Raw genomic sequence first — 22091 nt, 5'->3', positions numbered from 1 at the left:
CTAAAAAACAAATGGCTAATTGTATAAATTTTCTAAAACTTATGTCAAATATTTTGATCTAAAACTTATGTCAACTTTTTTCATTATGGTAGTTTTCTAACATTAGATTTTGTTGCTTCAGTGCTTGTTGATGGTGACAAATGGATTGTGCTTGCTAGATAGAATGCAACAAGTTTACTAGGATTGCATCAAAATATGAAGTGAGATATGTAGTATTTGGTACTTTTGTAATCTATATAGATAATTACCATCATTTTTAAAAATTTGTGGATAAGTTAACTTTTTTTTTAAAAAATTAATAGAATTGAGCATGTGAATTTTATTATCACATTCTCATTAGAACTTTTTATACTAAGAAAAATGATTTTTTGCAAGGATCAATGATTTGGATATTTATTTTTATGGTTTCAAATGTACAAACCATTTATCCTAACATCTTGATTTTGCAATCTAGTTTCTTCAAATGAAAATGGACTTCCCCTGAGAGTATCCCAACTTCCAGGTACTTTAAAGATTGACCATTTCTTAAAGATTTTAGATGTTAATGAGGAATTTAGATGTTTGGGGTGGGAACAAATGAGCTTCCACCTTCATGTGGTTGGCCCTAATTAGTAGAGAATATTAAACTATTCTCAAAACTAAGTAAAGGTTAACACTAAACTATGATTGCATGAGACCTAACTATGTGAATCTATTGGTTTTAGGCAATGCAGAATGAGGCTTTAGAAGAACAAATTTATCAATGTTGTATTATTTGGTATCTTTTTTCATGTATAATTTCATCATTTGATGTGATATGGGAAAGAATAACAATTTCTAGATATGCATCATTTATTTTCACAATTTTAAAATGATTGTAGGCATAAAAAAGTAAATGGGTTCTATTAGAGAGAAGGTACCACTCAAAAGTTTCTTATTTTTGGTGAGAAAAAATGGCACAATCAAAGGTGGAATTAACAAAGTTGAAGTGGCCTACTACAACAAACTTATCAATGAACTCTTAGAACATGGTAAAAATTAATCATATTTTCTATTATGGACATAGAAATCTCTATAACTCTATGCAAGCCATAACAAATCATGTTTGACAAGTTATAACTTAAATTTGATCCTTGAGAAGTTTTTCTCCTCAATTATCTTATTCCTTTTTAATATTGAACTAATTACATTTTTTGATATTAAGCACAAGGTACATTTACAAACTTTTTGTTTCAATAAAAAATAATGTTACTTACATTTTTAATGTAAAGATATGTAGTCAATTAGTTTTTTGGGTCCAAGAATAACACTCGTTGGTCTAAATTCTTCTCAAAACCCAACTATTGTAGCAACATGGCTAACGATGGCACTTATTTTGATTCCATTCTGCCAAGATGGTTTTCTTCTAAATATGCACACAGGTCTCTTATCATGATTGATATACCAATGTGTTCATTTTCAAACATATTACAGTTGGTCTTTGTAGCTTACTAAAGTATATCATTCTACCATTGATTCAAAACTCCTTCATTTGAATTCAACGTGTGTTAATAGCTTTAAGAAACTTGAACAATGGATTTTCACTACTTAGAAAATTTACTTTTTAAATATTTGGATTCTTCTTTCTTTGTTGTATATTCAGGATATACCACCATAGTATGTAGGAGTTTTCTTCATGGTATGATGGTTGATCCCTTTTTTATTCTCAAGTCTCAAGGCAATGGATTGGTTTCTTATGAATTGGATTCATTCATGACAACAATCTTATTCTACATATCTATATTGGCTAGGTATCTCAAATTTAACTGGGACATTTGTAGCCATTGTGAGGACAATTGGAATAGGGTATTTTATTCATTGGTTGGGTTCATTCCAATGTTTCTTGACACTTGCTATCATTTTGTGTTTTATTTCAACCATCTTCTAGAATATGTATGCCACTGGCAAAAAGGTATTTGAGTCATTTGAGAAGAATATAGATTTTCATTGACAAACAAATTTGTTAGTTTACTTCCATCTACACTAAATACTAATATAGTAAAAGGCTAGCAAGAAGACAAGCCCACATCCATCCAAATGATCTTCTTTTTAGGTATCCTAAAATAATGGGTTGAAATCAAAAGGCTCGAGCTTAATCATATGATTTTACTCTAAAACATTCTAATAAGTGTGTATTTACATGTCTGTAGGCCCTGAGAGTAATTATATATTTGATCTTAGGAATCCTATAAAGTATGGCTTTGAAATTTTTTTCTTGGGTCTTCTCAGCTTTAAATCAAGGTCATAGTTACCACAAGAGACATATTCTTGTTCAACCCATTTAACCCATTTTCTATCATCTATAATACCCTCACCATTAGATCATTTTTAATGTGAAAATATGATCTTCTGTATAAGAGGGTATTTTTCATCCAAGTGATTCCAATGGAATAGTACCTACTGCAACAATTTCATAGATTCTATCCAGTGCTCCCATAATATCCTCTATTTTTTCAATCTTTTGTTTTTGCCATGCAGTCTCTTTCTAAAGCCACTCCTTCTTCTTCTAGTATATTGTCATAGACTCTCTTGTGTGCCTTAAATTCTAATGAAACTTATGGATATATGCATTTACGATATCTAAAATAAACTTCACATTGTTTTGTAACTCTAGCATAGATGTTTGATCCTTGATAGCTTTAATTTCAACATTTCAACATTCAAGTTTTCAAGTTTCCTCTTCATTATATGTTTGGTTTATTAATGATTTCCTCTAGTTCAATTATGGTGCATCTCAACTAGCTGCTTTAATGATGAAATCACCCATCTATCTCTAGATTGTGCAAGCACTTGTTGTTTTACATAATCTAGATGGATATAGATAGTTCCAAAGCCATAAATATGAAGACCATCATGTGTGTGTCCCACTTTAGGGATAAATTGGATGTCATGTTCTTGTGCATATGTTTCAATTACTTCCTTCAAACTCAACTGAGGTGAACCCATGGAATTATTTAGGTGAATCCTACTTCCCATGGAAGCTAAGGCTTGTTATTGAGCATACATTGTTGTTGCTTATTGTTGCTGAAGTGCCTCAAATTGGCATTTCTTTCTCACCCTAAGATAGGTTGCATTCTCTCTAGCCCTAGGTTGTTCCACATTCATAACCTCTACAACTTGATTCATCATTTCAAGGGCTACATTTAGCTAAATTCTTATCCTCTCATCAGCAATAAGCTCAAGGAAAAATAGTCCTTTCCACCCTAAAAACCCTTGTGTTACTTCATTAAAATCAGGACTTGAACAAAGTCGATGATACAAAACCTATTACCACTTTGGAAAAAATGTTACCTCCAACATTGCAACCATATGATAAATGGGAATAATAGATGCCTAATCCATAACTCAGTTAAATTGGTCTAGTTGTTGATTAGCTAGGTTGATTACAAATTCCTATAGAAAAATTACATAAAATAAAATGAACAATCAACTGCTCTTGGCTAGTATGATCAAATACAGTTTTCCAAGTTGATAAAATTGCATATATAGATGCATCCCTTGCATGCCATGTATGAAGTAGATTCCCCAACTTATAATGAATGGTTGGATATAAAGGCTCCATAGTAGATATGTGTGTTAGACAAACATGGTACAAACCTGTTGGATTGTATGAATAATTACTATAACAATAACATATCAAAATATTCTCTAGCAACAATTTTTTTAATAATTTGACTAGTCATTGCAAGTGCAACATAATATTCCAACAATAGCTTTCACTTGCATAGGAAGGGCATCTCAATTACGATGGCTAGTCCTGATGGCTCAATGGTGCTTCGCTTCCACAACAAAGCTTTTGCAAGGGTGTCACAATTATGATGGAAACTTGGATTCCCTTGTCCCTTCCATCTTTTAAGTTATGACAAGATGCTCTTTCCATTGCAATTTTTGACAGAAAAATTCTAACACCCATCCAATGGGAGCTAATTCATGCTTTCGTCGCTTGGGTGACAGGTGGCTATCGCAATTGGGGTCCAAATCTAGTAGTGGAGAAGCATAGTGGATGATTGGTTGGACACTTTGGTAGAAAAAAAACCTTTGCTTTGGTCACTAAGAATTATTATTAGCCACAATTGTACCAAGATGCCAAAAAATTTATACAAAATTGCAGAGTATTCCAGATGGAAAAAGGAGTGAAGAAAACTACAAGGTTATATTATCCATTACCTATACCAAAGAAGCCATGGGAAGATGTCAGCATGGATTTTGTCCTTGGTTTATCCTTGGTTTACCAAGGAAACAATGAGGGTATGATTTGATATTTGTTTTGGTTGAACATTTTTTTTAAATGGCACATTTCATTCCCTGTATGAAGACTAGTGATGGTGTTCATGTGGCAGAGTTGTTTTTTAGAGAAGTGGTAAAACTGCACGGTCTACCAAAGAGTGTAGTTTCTGATTGAGATACCAATTTTGTTGGATATTTATGGCATATTTTATGGAAGAAGTTGAAGATAGATTTGAGTTCAATTCATCCCACCATCCATAGACTAATGGACAAATAGAAGTCGTGAACTAGAGTTTGGGGAATTTGTTGAGATGCTTGGCTAGAGATAAGCCAAAAGGTTGGGATGTGATTTTACCACAACAAAATTCACATACAATAATTCTATCAATACAAGTACTGGTAAATCACCATTCCATATTGTATATGGGATTAGTCCCAAAAATGTTTTTGAATTGAGGTAGTTCGATAAAGGAGAGATAAGTAGTGTTGAAGTAGAATATTTTTCTCAACATTTGAAGAACATTCATGAGGAGGTGAGGAAGCACATTAAAAATATGAACACATGGTATAAGGCTAAGGTTGATGTGAAAATGAGGTACACAAAATTTTAGATTGGAGATGAAGACATGATGCATTTGAGGAAGGAGAGATTTCTAATGGGTACATATAATAAGCTAAAAATGATGAATTTTGGACCGTGCAAGATAGTGAAAAAACATGATTATGGAAATGCCTATAAAGTAGAGTTGTTTGTTGAACTAAATAACCAATGTTTAACATTTTAGATTTGATTGAATATCATGAAGGAGTTCATGGAGATGCTATTGCAAAATCACAATGGAGTATTCCAACATCTACTTCAGCTACAAAAGAGATTGAGGAGATATTGGATAGTCGTGTGGAAAAATGCACAAGGAACATAACATATGAAAATATTTGATCAAATGAAAAGGAAGGCCAGTGGAGGGTTCATCATGGCTAGCACAGGAGGATATTGAGCATCATTGTTTTCCTCTGACTACCTAAGACATGATAGGGTCACTTCTCAAATTACCTTGGGTGTCTGATGTAGGAGCATCTTGGGTGTAATGACAATCTTGGATCACACAAAAGTATTTCTATTTCCATTTTTTGTATTTTTAATAAGTGTTATTCCTGTATAGAGTTGCTATTTGTGGGAGCTTTCTAATTTTAGTAAGTTGATATTATGTGCTCAGATTGTTCTAATCTCATATGCAAAGGCTCATCTTTGACATATTAGCCTAAGATATGAGTTTTATTTTCATATCATATGTATTGATGCACAATTAGTGTAGATTTTTTATATGAATTTTGGCTATCCAAACTTCAATTCCAGTGATGCAGATGCAAATGGCTGTGAAGTGAGGGGAAACCTCAACTTATGGACACTTGTGCAATTAATCACTTTAGATCGCTAGTTGAGGATTCCAAAATGGGGTTATAATCGCTCATCGCGTCTACAATTTTCTAGTTATTGTCTCTTGAAGTGGACCCATCCAAAAAAGTAATTTTAAAATTTTCTTGAGTTGATCCAATGTAATAAAGTGTAATTAAATGATATAATATGATGTTGGTCGACCTCAAGGGTTAGGGCTTAGTGTCTAGAATCTTCTTAGGTGTTTAAAAGTGCATATATAAGGAAGACATGTAGGTTGTCTAGGACAGTTTTGGGTGATAGTCATAGCTTTGTCTTGCAAACTATTGTAAGGAAGGTGCCCATGTGGGTTTTCGTATTGTAATTCTCTAATTTTGCATTTGACACAATTATAAGAAGCACAGATTTTATTTTCTTAATTTGTGTTGTTCTTTGTTTCTATTGTTTGTTGTGGTATGAAAGCGAGAAACCCTTCATCACATGTATATATGTATGTATATATACATTTATATGTATGTATATATACATTTATATGTCATGTATATATACATATACATATACATATACACACACACACATATATATATAGATATACACATGTATATAGATCTAGATGTATGTATGTACATATATATACATATACGTATACATACATATACATATAAATACACAAACACACACACACACAATCGATCATAAGATAGTTGTTGCATAATTATCATTGATTAATAAGGTTGATATAGTGATCAATAATTTAAATTGATTAATAATTAATAATTATAATTATCCTATCACAATACATACATATATATATATATATATATATATATATATATATATATATATATATATATATATATCTATATATATATATATATCTATATATATATATATATATATATATATATATATATATATATATATATATATATATATATATATATATATATATATGTATGTATGTATGTATGCATGCATGCATGATTTAATGATTATTAATCTATGATAATGCCTAATTGACAATCATAATAATTTAATCAAACTAATATTACCAAAGCTACCACATTAACACAAGATAGAGCACATCCATTACATTAAAGATAGATATATGTAAATAAAAAAGGTATAAAATCTAGTTTTATTTCCTTAACACATTCCTCCTAAGATGACTTGGTAAAGTTAGTAAGGAACTTTTTTTCATTGTGACTACCCAAAATAGGCCTATATGGAGGAAAATAAACTTGAGAAGGTAAAAATTAAGAAAATAATATTCATTGATTGATGGTGGGATTTGTGGAGCATCTTCTTAGTTTCACCAAGAAAATTAAGATGATTTCTTGTACTGACATGGGTAAGCCTTGAATTGGAGAAATGTATGATGACATCAACTCAATTATTGAGAAGATGAAGTGATAGACTAAGGAGAGTTTCTCTAAACAAGTGCATACAATTATTGAAGAAAGATGGAACAAAATGATGGTTTCATTAAATCTTGTCTTTGGATTATTTTCAATATACAACAATAGTTAGATTCTTCTTGTGCCAAAAAGGTTACCCCCATATAAATATTTTGAAGTGGCAAAAAGGTACAAGGTATAATTCTAGAGACTCTTTCGTAAAGATGAATTGCAAGATATAGTCATGAATAATTTCAATAATTTTGTGCACTCAAATAATAAAAGTATTTATATTCTTCACAGGTTCCTAAACAATTCTCATTGTTGGTGGTACTTCCATGCCCAATTATTCCAACACTTGAAACCCCTCATAGTAAAAAAACTACCACAAAAGTGTAATAATTAATAAATATTGAACGAGTAAATTTTTGGTCTACATGGTTACAAAATTTCATCAACCTACATGCCCTTTCTCCTCCGTATTAGAGTTTCTGTGGAAAATTCTTTGGAATCTCCAAGGGTGATTCCCTTTATGCCTCAATCCTCTTATGCAAGTCCTCTCTTAAGATCGTTCTCATCTGCTACTAATAGACTCATTTTTACAAAGAACAATACAAAATTCTAAATGTGATCCTTCTCACATCTCTCTAAAGATCAATGATTTCCTTCCCTTTATTGAAAACAAACTCAAAATAATGATCGATTAGGATATGATAGAATATTTTGATACTTAGAAGTTGAGCCATAGTCCAATAGATAAGTTCTTTGTCATCTGCCCATCATATCTTTCCTATATTCCTAGATTAGAAGTAATTGGGAGCCCTTCAAGAAGTATTCCTTATGGTTCATTTGAATGGATATTTTGTATAAGTTATGTCTACATTCTTAATGATTGCATTAAGGCTTTTCAATCTAAAAAAAATGAATCATGGGCTAACATGTTGTTTTATCCAACTGTGGAAAGTCATGGTTGACCTTAAGGTTAAACCAATTGTGATGCCTAACTAGAGTAGGATTTATGTCCTTTTGATGGAATTCTAAAGAAATAAAATTTCCCCCTAATTAGAAACTCCATAAATAGGTATTTAGGGGTCTTCAAAGACACCTTAAAGGGGACCTCTATTGTACATGCTAGAATATGCTAGAATATTTTTGGAGATAAATCCCTCACAACCAATCATGACTAAGCTTTGGTTGGTGGTTAAAGTATTTGGATGGATCCAAATATTTTCCCATGAGGATTCATTCTTTAGACATAGAGTGTGTCATAAACACAAATTTCATCTATTATGCCCCTCTCTTCAAGACCCAAAAACTAGTTCTTCTAATTCAAAACTCTCCTCTTCTATGCATCAAAAGAGCCTACTTAGAGGGACCTTGTTCATGATAGATTTCTGATACATAAAAAAGAAGAAAATAAATAGTAAGGAAGACAATGAGCTATTAGCTCTCAAATTGTCAAATAGATATGTGATCTTCAAAACTTTAGTTGATTAAGAGGTAATACAAACCATGGATATAGCTAAACAATTTTTTTTAAATCAACCTTCTCAGCCTATCAATCGCCTTGGCAATCTTATCTCTTTGAATACAATAGTTAATAACCAAATTCTTGAAAATAGTGTTTCACTAGAGGGAATAGAAATGGATAATTATTGACCTCTCCAAACCTAATGTTAGTAGTGGCATCCTGAAAAGAATAAGGAAAATTTCCTCCTAACATAACCAGATTGATAAATGACCAAAGAACATTATCTCTTTTAGAGTGGGTAGAAAATCTACCAAGGATCTCATAGCATGTTGGTAATGAAGAATTGGAGGATGGAAAAAAGAGTCTTTTTTTTTTTTTTTGATTTGATCTCATTCGCAACCCAATTGAAGAAAGAAGGGTGAAAGGGTAGGGTGAATTCCCCTACTTGCATCCAAGCACCACATGGGATTGCAAAGACCTCATGTAGCTTGGCATTAAGGAGAAAACATTCCATACCACTCTAGTGTACTTTCTTTCTTTATATACTAGAGAATTTATTAGGCGGTCTCCTCTTTTGTGAATAGTTCTAAACATGAGGCTATGGATGTAGAGGGAACATCAATAGGTGTGTGATAATGACACTCTAGTTGCAAAACTTGTGCCTGAGATCATTTTGACACAAAGAATGAAATCTTCATCATTATAAATTATGAAAATATTTCAAAGTAACTCCAGAGATCCACCCTCAAATAGAAATTATTATCTTCTCCTCGACCTTTAGTGAGAAATTTTCTTGCATCTTTGCCACATAAGAACACAAACTAGACAAAGGGAAATATAATTATTTTCTAGAAAGTCCCATATTAATAAGTTTAAGGGACACTCAAGTGGGTGCAATTACTCTTGCACACTTCACCCAAAAAAATCTTAAATGAAACTTATCATTGATGCCTCAAAACAACAATGATTATGCATCCATCAATTTAGCGAATTAGACCAAAGAAACACTTAGATTGGCATCTTATGGAAGAGGGCTTCCTTTAAAATAGAGAATTTTCTAAGGGGCTTCCTTTAAATTTTTTTCTTCAATTTTCTAATGAAATTTAAAGTGATTGATATGTGGCAAAAAAACTCCTAACCTAATGGGACAATTTCTAGCCGCACCTTTTTCATACCCACTTAAATTTATAAATCTTAAAAGTAGGGGCTCATATTTTCTAGTAACAAATGCTATTTATTCTTCTAGCACAAAAATAAATTTATCATGGGACCTCCTACTCATTTAAAAATAGAGTTTAAGCCCTCTCATGACACTATTGCCTTAGTTTTTTTTTTTTTCTGAAAGGTTATGTTGGATAAAACATGGACAATCTAATTTTATGATGGGATAGCTTTAAGTCTAAAAAACACCCCATTTCATGTACAAAATGCATTGCATTTATTACTTTGTCACTCTACTTTTCTAGCTAATCGTTTGGGAGTACAACCACCTCATTAGTGCCTACCAAGTTGATTTCCCTCTTGGATAGGTCATTGACCTCCTAGATTTCATCACACCTCACATGGTAGACTTTGAAAAAGTGGACTGTTGAGATAATTGTCTTAATCTCTTTGATGATTTTATCAAGTTTTCAAAAATCATCCCTTTTACTAATAACATCATTGGTTATAATATGATAATCCTCTTCAAGGTGAAGCTTTGAAAGAGATAACTTTTTATGATAAAAAATGTTTTCAAATCGAATCCAAAAAATAGAATAACAATACCAATGGATTGTAGAAATTTGATAGCTCTAATAGATAATTTTTGGCTAATTAAACTCCAAGCAAAGTAACATTGGCCTCTGCAACTATATTGTAGTTTTTGGCTAATTCAATTCCAAGAAAAGTAACATTGGCCTTTGTGTTTGTCGTTATGTCAAAATATCAACTTGTTAACATGTGATACAACCACATGACTTATAGAACATAAGAGGAGCTTAATCCACATCACAAATCTTGAAGCAAAACATTAGTTGTTATTCCAACAATCCATCCCTCAACAGAACCCAAGGAGATCCAAACCTATGACCAAGCTATGATACCAATTGTTAGAAACTTGAAAGTCATCATGTTTTCTATTGCATCAAAAGATCAACTTGTTAATATGTGATAGAACCACATGACTTATAGAACATAGGAGGAGGTTAATCCATGTCATAGATATTGAAGAAAAACATTGGATGTTAGTACAACAGTTTCATCAAAGTTTACGTTTGATGCTGGAGAATCCAATAGCATCACAGAAATCTTGTATCGCCCAAAAATATATCTAGTAATAGTTTATGTTTAATGTTTTTATATTTTGGATACCCATTTGGGAAAATTAAAGATTCCAGTGTTGTTCCTTAGATGGTTTTGACATTTGAGTGTCGATACACTTAACCACTTTCTACATTGATGTCAAGTACACTATGTATGTCGAGCCACAGTGTGAACCGAGCCAATATTTTAATAGGTGAAGAGTGACTGCAAGTGCTAGGCAGTATATAAGTTCCAAGTGATATATAGGTGCCGAGTCACATTTGATGTTGAGCAAGTCTGAATGATTCATATGTCAAGTGAGTTGGGATCTTACATGTGTCAAGCAAGACATAATGTAATAGGTGTCGAGCAAGCTAGGATAGTATATGTGCCAAGCACCAGTAGTCCAGTATGTGCCAAGTAACATAGAATCAACATATGAGTTTGTGCCTTCACAAACTCAGATGTAAACCACTTTTGGAGCTGACATAAAAAGATTTCAAAGGAGAAAAAGGATAAGGAGGAATCTTTCACATTTCTTATGCAATCAACATGCAGCCAATCAGAAAAATGGAGAAGGCATGCAACCAATGAGGAAAATACAAGGAATGAGCAGGAACTTAAGATTCAATATGGATCGTAGATCCATACCTAACCCTAAGTCTTCATAATATTTAAAAGGAGGTCAAAAACCCCATTGTAAGTGTGGTAGAGAACAATCTATGGGGAGACTATAGCGAGATTCAGTGAGAAAGTGTGAAAGACTTAGAGGAATAGAGCAACAATTTCATATCTAGTTGATAAAAACATCACGAGGGACAAGGGACACGATTAGATATTAGATCTTAGAGGATCAAGATTAAAATGAGCAAATCAAGTGCCTAAAATCAGTAATTGAAGATTGTAAGCAATCAGGTCAAAGGTTTCTAATACTTTCTGGCCATTGTATTAGATAAGTGAAAATCCTATGTTGATAGGTTAGCTTAACAACTACTTTGTAGATCCTTTGAAGAGGTGATTAAGTCTTTTAACAGGGTGAAACTTCATGTAAAGTGTCTATAAATCCTCTAACTAGGTCACTATTGACATAGTGTAAAGCCTTTAATAGGGCAGGCCTTTCACAGGGTAGACCATCAGAAGTGGTCAAACAATTATTGTTGTAGTGATTTTTGTGGGTATCATCCCCACCCCAATTTTACCTTCTTATTCTTGGAGGGTTTCTGGGTTACCAAATCTGGTGTTATGTGTTATTGCATGTGTTTACTTAATGTTCATTCATATGTTTACATCTATGCAGTTTACTTTTCAGTTATTTGATTTAAATTCTAAGAAAAGGTTAAAAGTGTGATACTTTTGATTCACTCCCCCTCTTAGAAGTACTCTTCCCATTTTGAACATTCCAACAATTGGTATCAAAGCAAATTTTCTCACAAGGAGAAGCCTAACAACTTAGAGAAAAGTTTATAAGATGGAAGTCTTTAAACTTGGGAAGATCATAGATAATCAAGTGATTGATGCACATCTTTCTCTACACAAAGTGGAAGAAGCTAGAGAAGAATTGAGAAATTCCTCAAAAAGAAGGAAGGAGATAGCCATAGCTGAAAATGGCATACACAACAAGGATATTGATACCACACAAGTATTTTCAAATGGAGATTCTAAGGAAGTTGATGCAGCAATAGCAAAACTAATGGAGAAAAATAGAGCACAAGCTGAAGAAATTAGATTACTCAAGCTTGAACAAGAATCACAAGTCATAATGCTTTGTAAAGTGGCTGAACAAAAAAAAAGATCCATTGAAGACAAGGCCATGATAGAAGATGACAAGAGAAATCTTACCAGTAGATTGGAGGAGAAGACAATTGAGTTTGAAAGGATCTCAAACATGCAGCTAGACACCTTAAGCCAGATGATAAACATGAAGGACATTGAGATTTCCACCTTGAAGATGTTGTTAAGTATCAGAATTTGCACCCAATACTGAATTTTGAAAGTTCAATAATTTTGAATTAACATGGGAATCACTTCACTTCGTGGGACATGCAAATGAAATGAGACCACCAGATTCTAGGCCGGCTCCTATTGAATATTCAGTGATATTTCCAAGATCCTAATTTGAACTCAAGGAAAAGGGAAGAAATTACTGAAAATGAACCTAAACCTATAGCCTAAACTAGAAGATGGTGATACACCAAAATGATGATGAAAACTCAAACACACCTAATAGAGAAGGATCAGATAGCTACTTGGAGTACATGCAAAACACATCTTTTTGTAAAGACCTGCATAAATAATTTGTAATAAGGTTTGAAAAGTAAATCAACAAAAGGAGGAATACATACAGATACCTCTCTTTAACCAATTTTACCCTTAAGAAACACAAATTACAACTTGCAGGTAGACTTACTTTCCTACAACCAAGTGCTGAAAGGACACAAACTAACCAGGAACAATAATAGCTCACAAATTACTTCATCAAATCATTCTGATACACACACAGAACTACAGGAAGAAAGGAGGTTCAAATTGACACCAAAATAACATGAACACAAATACTGTTACCTGTATTGAATTTCCAAATTGAATTACAAATTCTGCAAATAAAGTCCATGACTTAGAAAATAGTCACAAAACTTCTATGCATAATCAAAACTCCTAAAAAATGAGTTTCAAAACTAATTAAGTACAAACCCAACTTGGGTCAAATGCAAAAAGAAAGCACAAAAAAGAGGACTTAAAGACACATAAAATTAAGTCCTATCCCTAAGAAAGTCCCACTACCTCATAAAGAACCTCATGACTTACTCAAAATTCCTCCAAAAATGCTCTAACAGCCAACAAATATCTTTCAACTGTCATTGCAAAGCCAAATTCGACCAAAAACCCTATATTCCCTTTAGATGTTCCCAACTGATTTCTTACTTAAAGACCATGACATAGGGATATAATGACTCATTTCTCCTTTTACATGACAAATAGAAAAACATTAAATGATTTATAAGTTATCATTGTAATATTTTTCCTTTACAATATTGTACTTATGCAAGAGAAAATAATCAAAACAAAACCCCTTATTTTTTGCATTTTTAAAATAAGAAAATAATATTAAATGAGTTATATTTATCATTTAAATATTATTTCTTAAAATAAGAAACTATGCAAAAATAAAATAGAATTCCTCTCACAAATAAACTCCTAAGGAAAAACATAAATACAACCCCCCACTTTCACAATAAAAGCAAAACTTTGAAAAGGGATTAAAACTCCCATGAGATACCCATGGACTCCAAAAATTATAAAAAGTAAAATAGGGTAGGATATCTTATTCAAATACCCTAATTCCTTTTCATTTTGCATTTTCACCTTCTGGAAACATTTGGATCTGCAGTGAAGAAGAGGTGAGGGTTTTATTGGTCGCCATTAGAAACATATTTGCTATTTTTTGAATGATGCCATGAGAAAGATGTATTGGATTTTCAAATTGGCCACCATGGGTTGTTCTATTGCTCACTGCTTGACAGGTATGAGTGTTCCTTGTAAACTTCTACAAGTTGTGTTTTTATTTTTTGGTAATGAATGTCATGATACTGTTGGATGCTATGATTTTTATGAACACCTAAATGAAGCTTCATGGTGTATTTCTTATTGGCCACCTGGGTTTTACTTTCATTTTGAATGAAAAATATATATTGTTGTTGTTTGATATGAAGTTTATATGTGAGGTTGAAACCAACAACATATGAATCTTCTCTTGGAAGCTAAAACTTCATAGTTTCAAAATGGTTTTTTTTTTTTTTTTTTGTAATGCATTAAAGATAATGCTTTTGCTTCTTTTAGCTAAACTATGCCCCTCATTGTTTGCTAATTTTGAAGCCAAAACTGTTCCATTTTCTCAAGTGACACCCCTTACCCATGCCAAGGAGGTTTAATGCAATCGGATCATTACATTTGAAGCGTAAAAAGTGGTCTTGTACCAAATTATAGGTTGTTTCTTAGGAAAGTTTGATCTTGAGGCCCATGTTGCAGTAGTTGTGCTTTTACCCATATAAAATTGTGACTTTTCACCTTTCAATCCAATCTGATATTTCCACTCTTGTGAGGTCAATTTTTTTGTCCTTTCCATTTAAACCTTTTAGTATCACTCCTTTGATTCCTGCACCCCATGTATTGAAAAATGACCCATAGTTCTGTAGGCCAATTGTCATACTTAAAAGCGTAATATCATTCTTTCCAGACTTCAAGTCAATGGGCATCTCCAGGGCGATACTTGACTTGCTGCTACTTGTTGCATATTATCCATTAATGAAAATGTGTAAAGCATGGCCCAATGAATTCTAGAACTAGCTATGTCCCATTATGAATAAATTCTTCAATGTCACCAGCTTGGACACTTGTTGCGTACCATTGGTAGTCAGTAGAATCCATTGTTATATTTATTTTCTCTAGCAAGGCAGACTTGGAGAATGCTCCAATACCCCAAACACCTATTGGCTCCTGCTACCAACTCCATCTTGGGCTTACCATCTCTATGCCTGCAATTTGCATGGAACTAGAACCTCTCAGTGTTGAATGTAACTTTATTTCTATAGAAGTGGTCTCGGAGCTAATCTTAGCAATATTTAAGATGACATTCTTACAATCTGGAAGGATGCTAACAGTCCAAGAAATTAAATTATAAGAGGTTCCTTTGAATGTCATAGTTACATCAGAATGGGTGTCTATATTAGCAAGAAATGCATCACATGTTCCTAACCTTGCTGAGTAAAGATGTGCTTCCTATGCAGTACCAAGTTTAGTGTACACAAGTTTTGCATTTACCAAAGTTGCTTTACAAATTTTAATGGCCTTATGAACCTCCTTAAGGAAACCCCATATAGGTTCTCTCAATAGTCCTTTGTCATGCCATCATCTAAACTCGTAGAGTTTATCCTTATCTCACGTAAACTATATGAATGTGGAACACTTCCTTCTTTTCAATCCAACATCTTCATTTCACCATGTGCTTTAGCAAAATAGAGAGATTGGTCACTGAATTATGTAATGCAGATAGCAGAAAGAATCTCGGCACTATTGTATACCATGTTGAATACTTCTTTCTCAATGTCTATAGACCACACCACATCACAGACTTGTGTGGCTCATCATTAGCATTTAGTTTAGTTGATCTTTTGACAAGAATTATTATCTCTAGATACTTTACCCATAGCTTTGGCATTATGGTGAGTCATTGTACCTATCCATTAAAAAAATGGATCTGCATTTTGAGGTTGTTGAAGATCATTTTTTTGCACTTTACTTACGTAGCTTTTGCATAAAAAATCCCTAAACTTTCAGCATTGTTTGAGGTATTTTCTATTGGTTATCTTGCATGCTTTCTTGCAGTAAGTTATGCATTTGCAATAGTATCAATCATTGTTTCTTTGTTGTAGTCTTTTGTATCCTGTAGCATATTATTTATGAGGTTCGAGCACGGGCTCATGATACCCACAAATGACTTTTATTTCTTTGAAAAGCCTACTGCAAAATATCTTTTAGCATTGCATTTAATACAAATTACTTTCTTTTGTAACAAAATGCATCAACAAATAGAATATGTGTAGCAATAGAGATATTCAGTCATTTCTTAGATCCTTCAAGATCTAATATCATTTTCCTTCATTTTTGCAACTGCTAAAGAATGAAAAGCTTGAAGCTAGATGACGAGCATGCCAAGGAATTAATAACCAGTCAAAGCAAAAGGAAATGACTGGTTATCTCTATCCTTGCTTCTTTCTTTCATACATATTTTATCTGTTTGTGTATTCCTTTATGAAAGAAAGTAAGTATAGTAAGCTATACTCATGGCTTGTGAGAGATATTTTCCCTTTGAACATTTTCATTCATTGCATACTTTGTAAACATGAAAATTGTACATATCAATTAATTTATACAATAAACATTGTTCTTCTTTTTTTGCTCATGATTTCTCATATGATCGCAAAAATGATGAAATGTAAATGAATAAAAATGAATGTTTTTCTTTTGTGATGTTACTTGAAGGAAAATTTTGGTAACAGATGCAAAATAAACAATTGCAGAATGAATTGAAAAGAGGGAAGGAGATAGCAGAAAGCTTCAACAAACCCAATGAGGCTATCAAGCATTTTGAGCAACTGCTAAAATCACCAAGGGCTAGTAATGACACTTTAAGACTTGGTTACACTAGCACTGAACAAGGAAAATCATCCAAGACTATAGAAGAAAGGAGTGATAAAGGTAAAAACACTAAACCTACTTGTAATTTCTATGGTAAAAAGGGACATACCTCTAATGTGTGCAGGAGCAAGAACAGTAATCAGCATGATAAGCCTACAAATGCAAGCTTTTGTCACAAGTGCAAAAAGTAAGGACATCAAGCACATGAGTGTAGAACCAAGACTATGAGGACACCAAGATTTGAAGGTCACTGCTACAACTACAAAAAATATGGACATAGAGCATTCGAGTGTAGATCAAAGCCTATATGGACACCTAATCAGCCTACAAGAGCAAACAACCATGGTCATCACTACAACTAGGATTACAACACCAGGTATAGCTGTCACTATTGTCAGGAGTATGGACACATTCCTAAAAATTGCATAAGAACACATTTTAGAGGGAGTTATAGAAGATGGTTGAGCCAAACCATATGTTTTAGTTGCTTGAAAACTGGACATATCAGCAGGAATTACCCAAAAATTTCAAAAGCACCCAAGGCAGAAGTCAACAAAGGAAAAGGGAAGGTTGGTGTTGAACAAATAAGAGGGAAAATGAATAAAACTTTGAAAAATAAAGATGAGTACAACACATTAGATGGAGAGATCACTTCACCCAAGAGGTCAAGTGATCACACTTCATCCAACTAAGCAAAAGAAAGGTGTATGGGACTGGTATAAAAAGTTATATCATACATTAGTCCCAAAGAACAAAAGGAATATTGCAAGGAAGAAATCTACATGAGAAAAGATGCCAAGTCAAAATCTAAAGCTTTTGCAAATGCTACCAAACTGTCCTTAGATGTCGAGTAAAGCTCCAATGGATGCTGAGTTGATAGTTGAAGTCGAGTGAAGTGGAGAACTAGTGGAAGCTGAGTAAAAGAAATATAGTGGGAGCTAAGTCATATTGAATCCTTCAAGTGCCGAGTTTATAGCTATATGCATGAAGCATTTAATGCTAGGTTTTTGACAGGTATAAGGTCAAATTTTGTTCATTTTCACGCCATTCAAATGAAGAGAAAAGATGAGAAGAGTGAAGAAGCGATCAAGCATCAACTTAACAAGTGTTAGATTGTGGTGACTGATCAAGAAAGTACTGCACATACTTCATAATTAGTGGGGTTCAGGACATCGCCCCGAAAATTTTTTTTTGGTACTATTTGTAGATTTTCCACTAAAGTTATGGCTAATTTATGGCTGACATGTTATAACCCTAAAGCAGTTTAATACTTGTATAAAAGGGTTTAGGGTTGGGTATTTTCATTATGTTGTGATGCGAAATTACTTCTTGTGGCGGTATTGAGCTGTAAGGGATTATAGATTGTAATCAGGTTGTAATCATTGGATTGTAATAATATTGGGCTTGTTGTTTGGTGGACGTAGCCAAGGGATTGGGTGAACCATGTTAAATCTTGGTGCCTTGTGTTCATTTCTGTGTGATCTATTATTTTCTATTATTGGTTATATTTGCATGTAGTTTTTATTTCTATCTGTGGTTTATCCTAACAAGTGGTATCAGAGCGAGGTTGTCTTTTAGTTATCCTCTGTAGGAAAGTCTCATGGTTAAGTGGGAGACTCATGGTTGAGTGGGAGTGACGGTAGATGAGGGAAAGCTAAGGGTTGATAGGTTTAATGGGCAGAACTTCCAGTTATGGAAGATGCAAATGGAAGACTATCTATATCAGAAGGATTTATGGAAGCCATTGGAAGGCAAAGCAAAGAATTAGGAAACTATGTCAGATGCTAAATGGGATCTTTTGGACAGAAAGGCACTCGAAAGCATTCGGTTATTCTTGGCACCATCGATGGCATTTAATATTACAAAAGCAAAGATGATAGAAGATTTGATGAAAAACCTAGCGACACTGTATGAAAAGCCCTCCACTTCAAAAAAGTATTTCTCATGAAGTGTTTATTTAATATGAAAATGGCTTTGAATGCATCAAAGTAGGGGCAGAACGACTGAGAGAGGAAGTAACTCTGGAAATCATGGGAAGTCAAGAGGAAAGCCAAAGGGGAAGAGGTCTCAATCGAGAGGACCAAATGATTGCTGGTACTGTGGAAAACTAGGGCACAAAAAGAAAGATTATTGGAATTGAAAGAAAAATGGAGATAAATCAAATGGAGACAAGAAGGCAAATGTGGTAAGTAAAAAATTCGAAGAGGATGCTTTGCTTCTGTCTTTAGAAAGCGTTGATGATTCATAGGTTTTAGATTCTGGTGCTTCATTTCATGCTACACCTCATAGAAGTTATTTCATCGATTATGTCCAAGGGGATTTTGGGCTTGTTTATTTGGGGGATAATGAACCCTCTCAAATTTTTGGAAAGGGAAAAATTAAGATTAAGTTGCAGAATGGGAATTATTGGCTACTACGTGAGGTAAGACATGTTCCAAGGCTGAGTAGGAATTTAATTTCAGTGGGGCAACTCGGTGATGAGGGTTGTGTAGTTACTTTTAATGATAAAAAATGGAAGGTTTCAAAAGGTTCCCTTGTAGTAGAAAAAGGTATGAAAGTAGGCACCTTATATCTTTCTATAGGTCATATTGTTCCTTCTACTTTGATTGTTTCAGAGAATAATGAATGTTCAAAAACAATTGCTGCAGTTGAGCAGGGAGAACAAATAGTTGTTGTAGATTCTGTTACAGCACTGTGGCACAACAAACTTGAGCACATGAGTGAGAAAGGTATGAAAGTAATTCATTCAAAGAAATTTTTACTAGGTCTGAAATGTGTTAATATGGATTTCTATGAAAGTTGTGTGTATGGAAAACAAAAGAGAGTGAGTTTTGTAAAGACTGGGAAGGAAAACAAAAATAAGAAATTAGAGCTTGTGCATACAAATGTATGGGGACCGGATCAGGTGTCTTCCCTTGGTGGCTCTCATTATTATGTTGCATTTATTGATGATGCAACTAGAAAAGTATGGGTTTATTTCCTTAGACAGAAATCTGATGTATTTCAAACTTTTAAGAAATGAAAATGCTTGGTTGAAAATGAGACTGGTAAGAAATTAAAATGTCTCAGATCTAATAATGGTGGTGAGTATTGTAGTCATGAATTTGAAGATTATTGCTCATCTAATGGTATTCATAGACACAAAAATTTTCCAAGGACTCCACAGGAAAATGGAGTGGCTGAACACATGAATAGGAGCATGAGGTTGCATGTTGGGTTGCCCTTACACATGTGGGCAGAGGCTATCAATACTACAATATATTTGATTAATAGAGGTCCCTCTACTCCTTTGAGCTTTGATATTCTAGAGGAGGCATGGACTAGTAAGAAGGTGAGATATTCTTCTCTCAAGACCTTCAATTGTGAAGCTTTTGCTCATATAGACTCTGAAAATAGAACCAAGCTAGAAGCTAAATCAAAGAAATGTGTCTTTGTTGGATATGGCATTAATGAATTTGGTTATAGGCTTTGGGATTTTGAAAATCATAAAATTGTTAGAAGTCAAGATGTCATATTCAATGAGAAAGTGTTGTACAAAGATCTATTGCAGCAACATGAGAAGAAAGAAGATGATTATGTAGTGTTGGATGATACTCTAAAAGATGATATTCTAGCCATTCTTCATGATGTGCAACAACTACAACAAAAAATACCACACACACCAATGAATGTTAGATGGTCAACGAGGAAAATTAGACCTCCACAAAGATTTTTTCCCTCTTTGTATTCTATTTTACTTACTGATGCTGGTGAACCTGAAAGTTATGATGAAGCTATGCAAGTGGATACTAAGATTCAGTGGGAGTCTACAATGAAAGATGAAATGGACTCTTTGCTGAAGAATAAGACATGGGATCTATGCAAGTTGCCTTCAGGTAAAAAGGCTTTACAGAATAAGTGGGTTTATAGGTTGAAAGAAGAGGAAGGAGATACGAAAAGATTTAAGGCCAAGTTAGTTGTAAAAGGATTTACATAGAAAAAGGGAATTGATTTTGATGAGATATTTTCTCCTGTTGTTAAAATGACTTATATCTGTACTATTTTAAGTCTTGTGGCTACTGAAGATTTACATTTAGAGCAGTTGGATGTTAAAACAGCCTTTCTTCATGGTGATTTGGATGAAGAAATATATATGGCTTAGCCACGGGGATTTGAGGTCAAAGGTAAGGAGAACTTAGTGTGAAAATTGAAGAAAAGTTTATATGGCTTGAAGCAAGCACCTCAGCAATGGTATCTGAAATTTGACAAGTTTATGCATGAGCATGGCTATAACATGTGTCATTTAGATTATTGTGTTTATTTTAAGAGGTTGGATGATGATAGCTACATTATTTTATGTTTATATGTTGATGATATGCTTTTAGTTGGGTCTAACATGGACCATATTAAGCGGTTGAAATGCTAGTTAGCACATGCATTTGCTATGAAGGATTTGGGGGCAGCAAAACAAATCCTTGGTATGAAGATTTGCAAAGATAGGAAGAAGAGAACATTGATGCTATCTCAGGCTGATTATGTTGAGAAGGTGTTGCAACATTTCTCTATGGAGAATGTTAAAGTTGTCAGCACACCTTTACCTGGTCATTTGAAATTGACTAAGGATATGTGTCCTAAGACACAGGAAGAGGAGGATAAGATTTCCAAGGTACCCTATGCTTTAGCTATAGGAAGCTTGATGTATGCTATGGTATGCACTAGGCCAGATATTGCCCATTCAGTGGGCGTCGTTAGCAGGTATATGAGTCATCCAGGATTTGAGCATTTGAATGTTGTCAAGTGGATTCTCATATATTTGAGAGGAACATCCAATAAGTGTTTACACTTTGGGGGCTCTACTACTAATTTACAGGACTATGTTGATTCAGATTTGGCAGGAGATATTGATACCAAGCGAAGTACTACAGGTTATGTCTTTACAGTTGGTGGGGCAGTCGTGAGCTGGGTTTCTAGGTTATAGAAGATTAATGCTCTATCCACTATAGAGGCAGAGTATGTTGCTGCTACAGAGGAAGCCAAGGAGATGATATGGCTTCAGTTCTTCTTGGAAGAATTGGGACATCCTCGGAAGGATAATTATTTGTTCACAGATAGTCAGAGTGCCATT

This window comes from Cupressus sempervirens, chromosome 9, assembly GCF_028749045.1.
Source record: "Cupressus sempervirens isolate cs-2001-9-10 chromosome 9, ASM2874904v1, whole genome shotgun sequence".
Lineage (NCBI taxonomy): Eukaryota > Viridiplantae > Streptophyta > Pinopsida > Cupressales > Cupressaceae > Cupressus > Cupressus sempervirens.
This window is presented reverse-complemented; position numbering follows the sequence as displayed.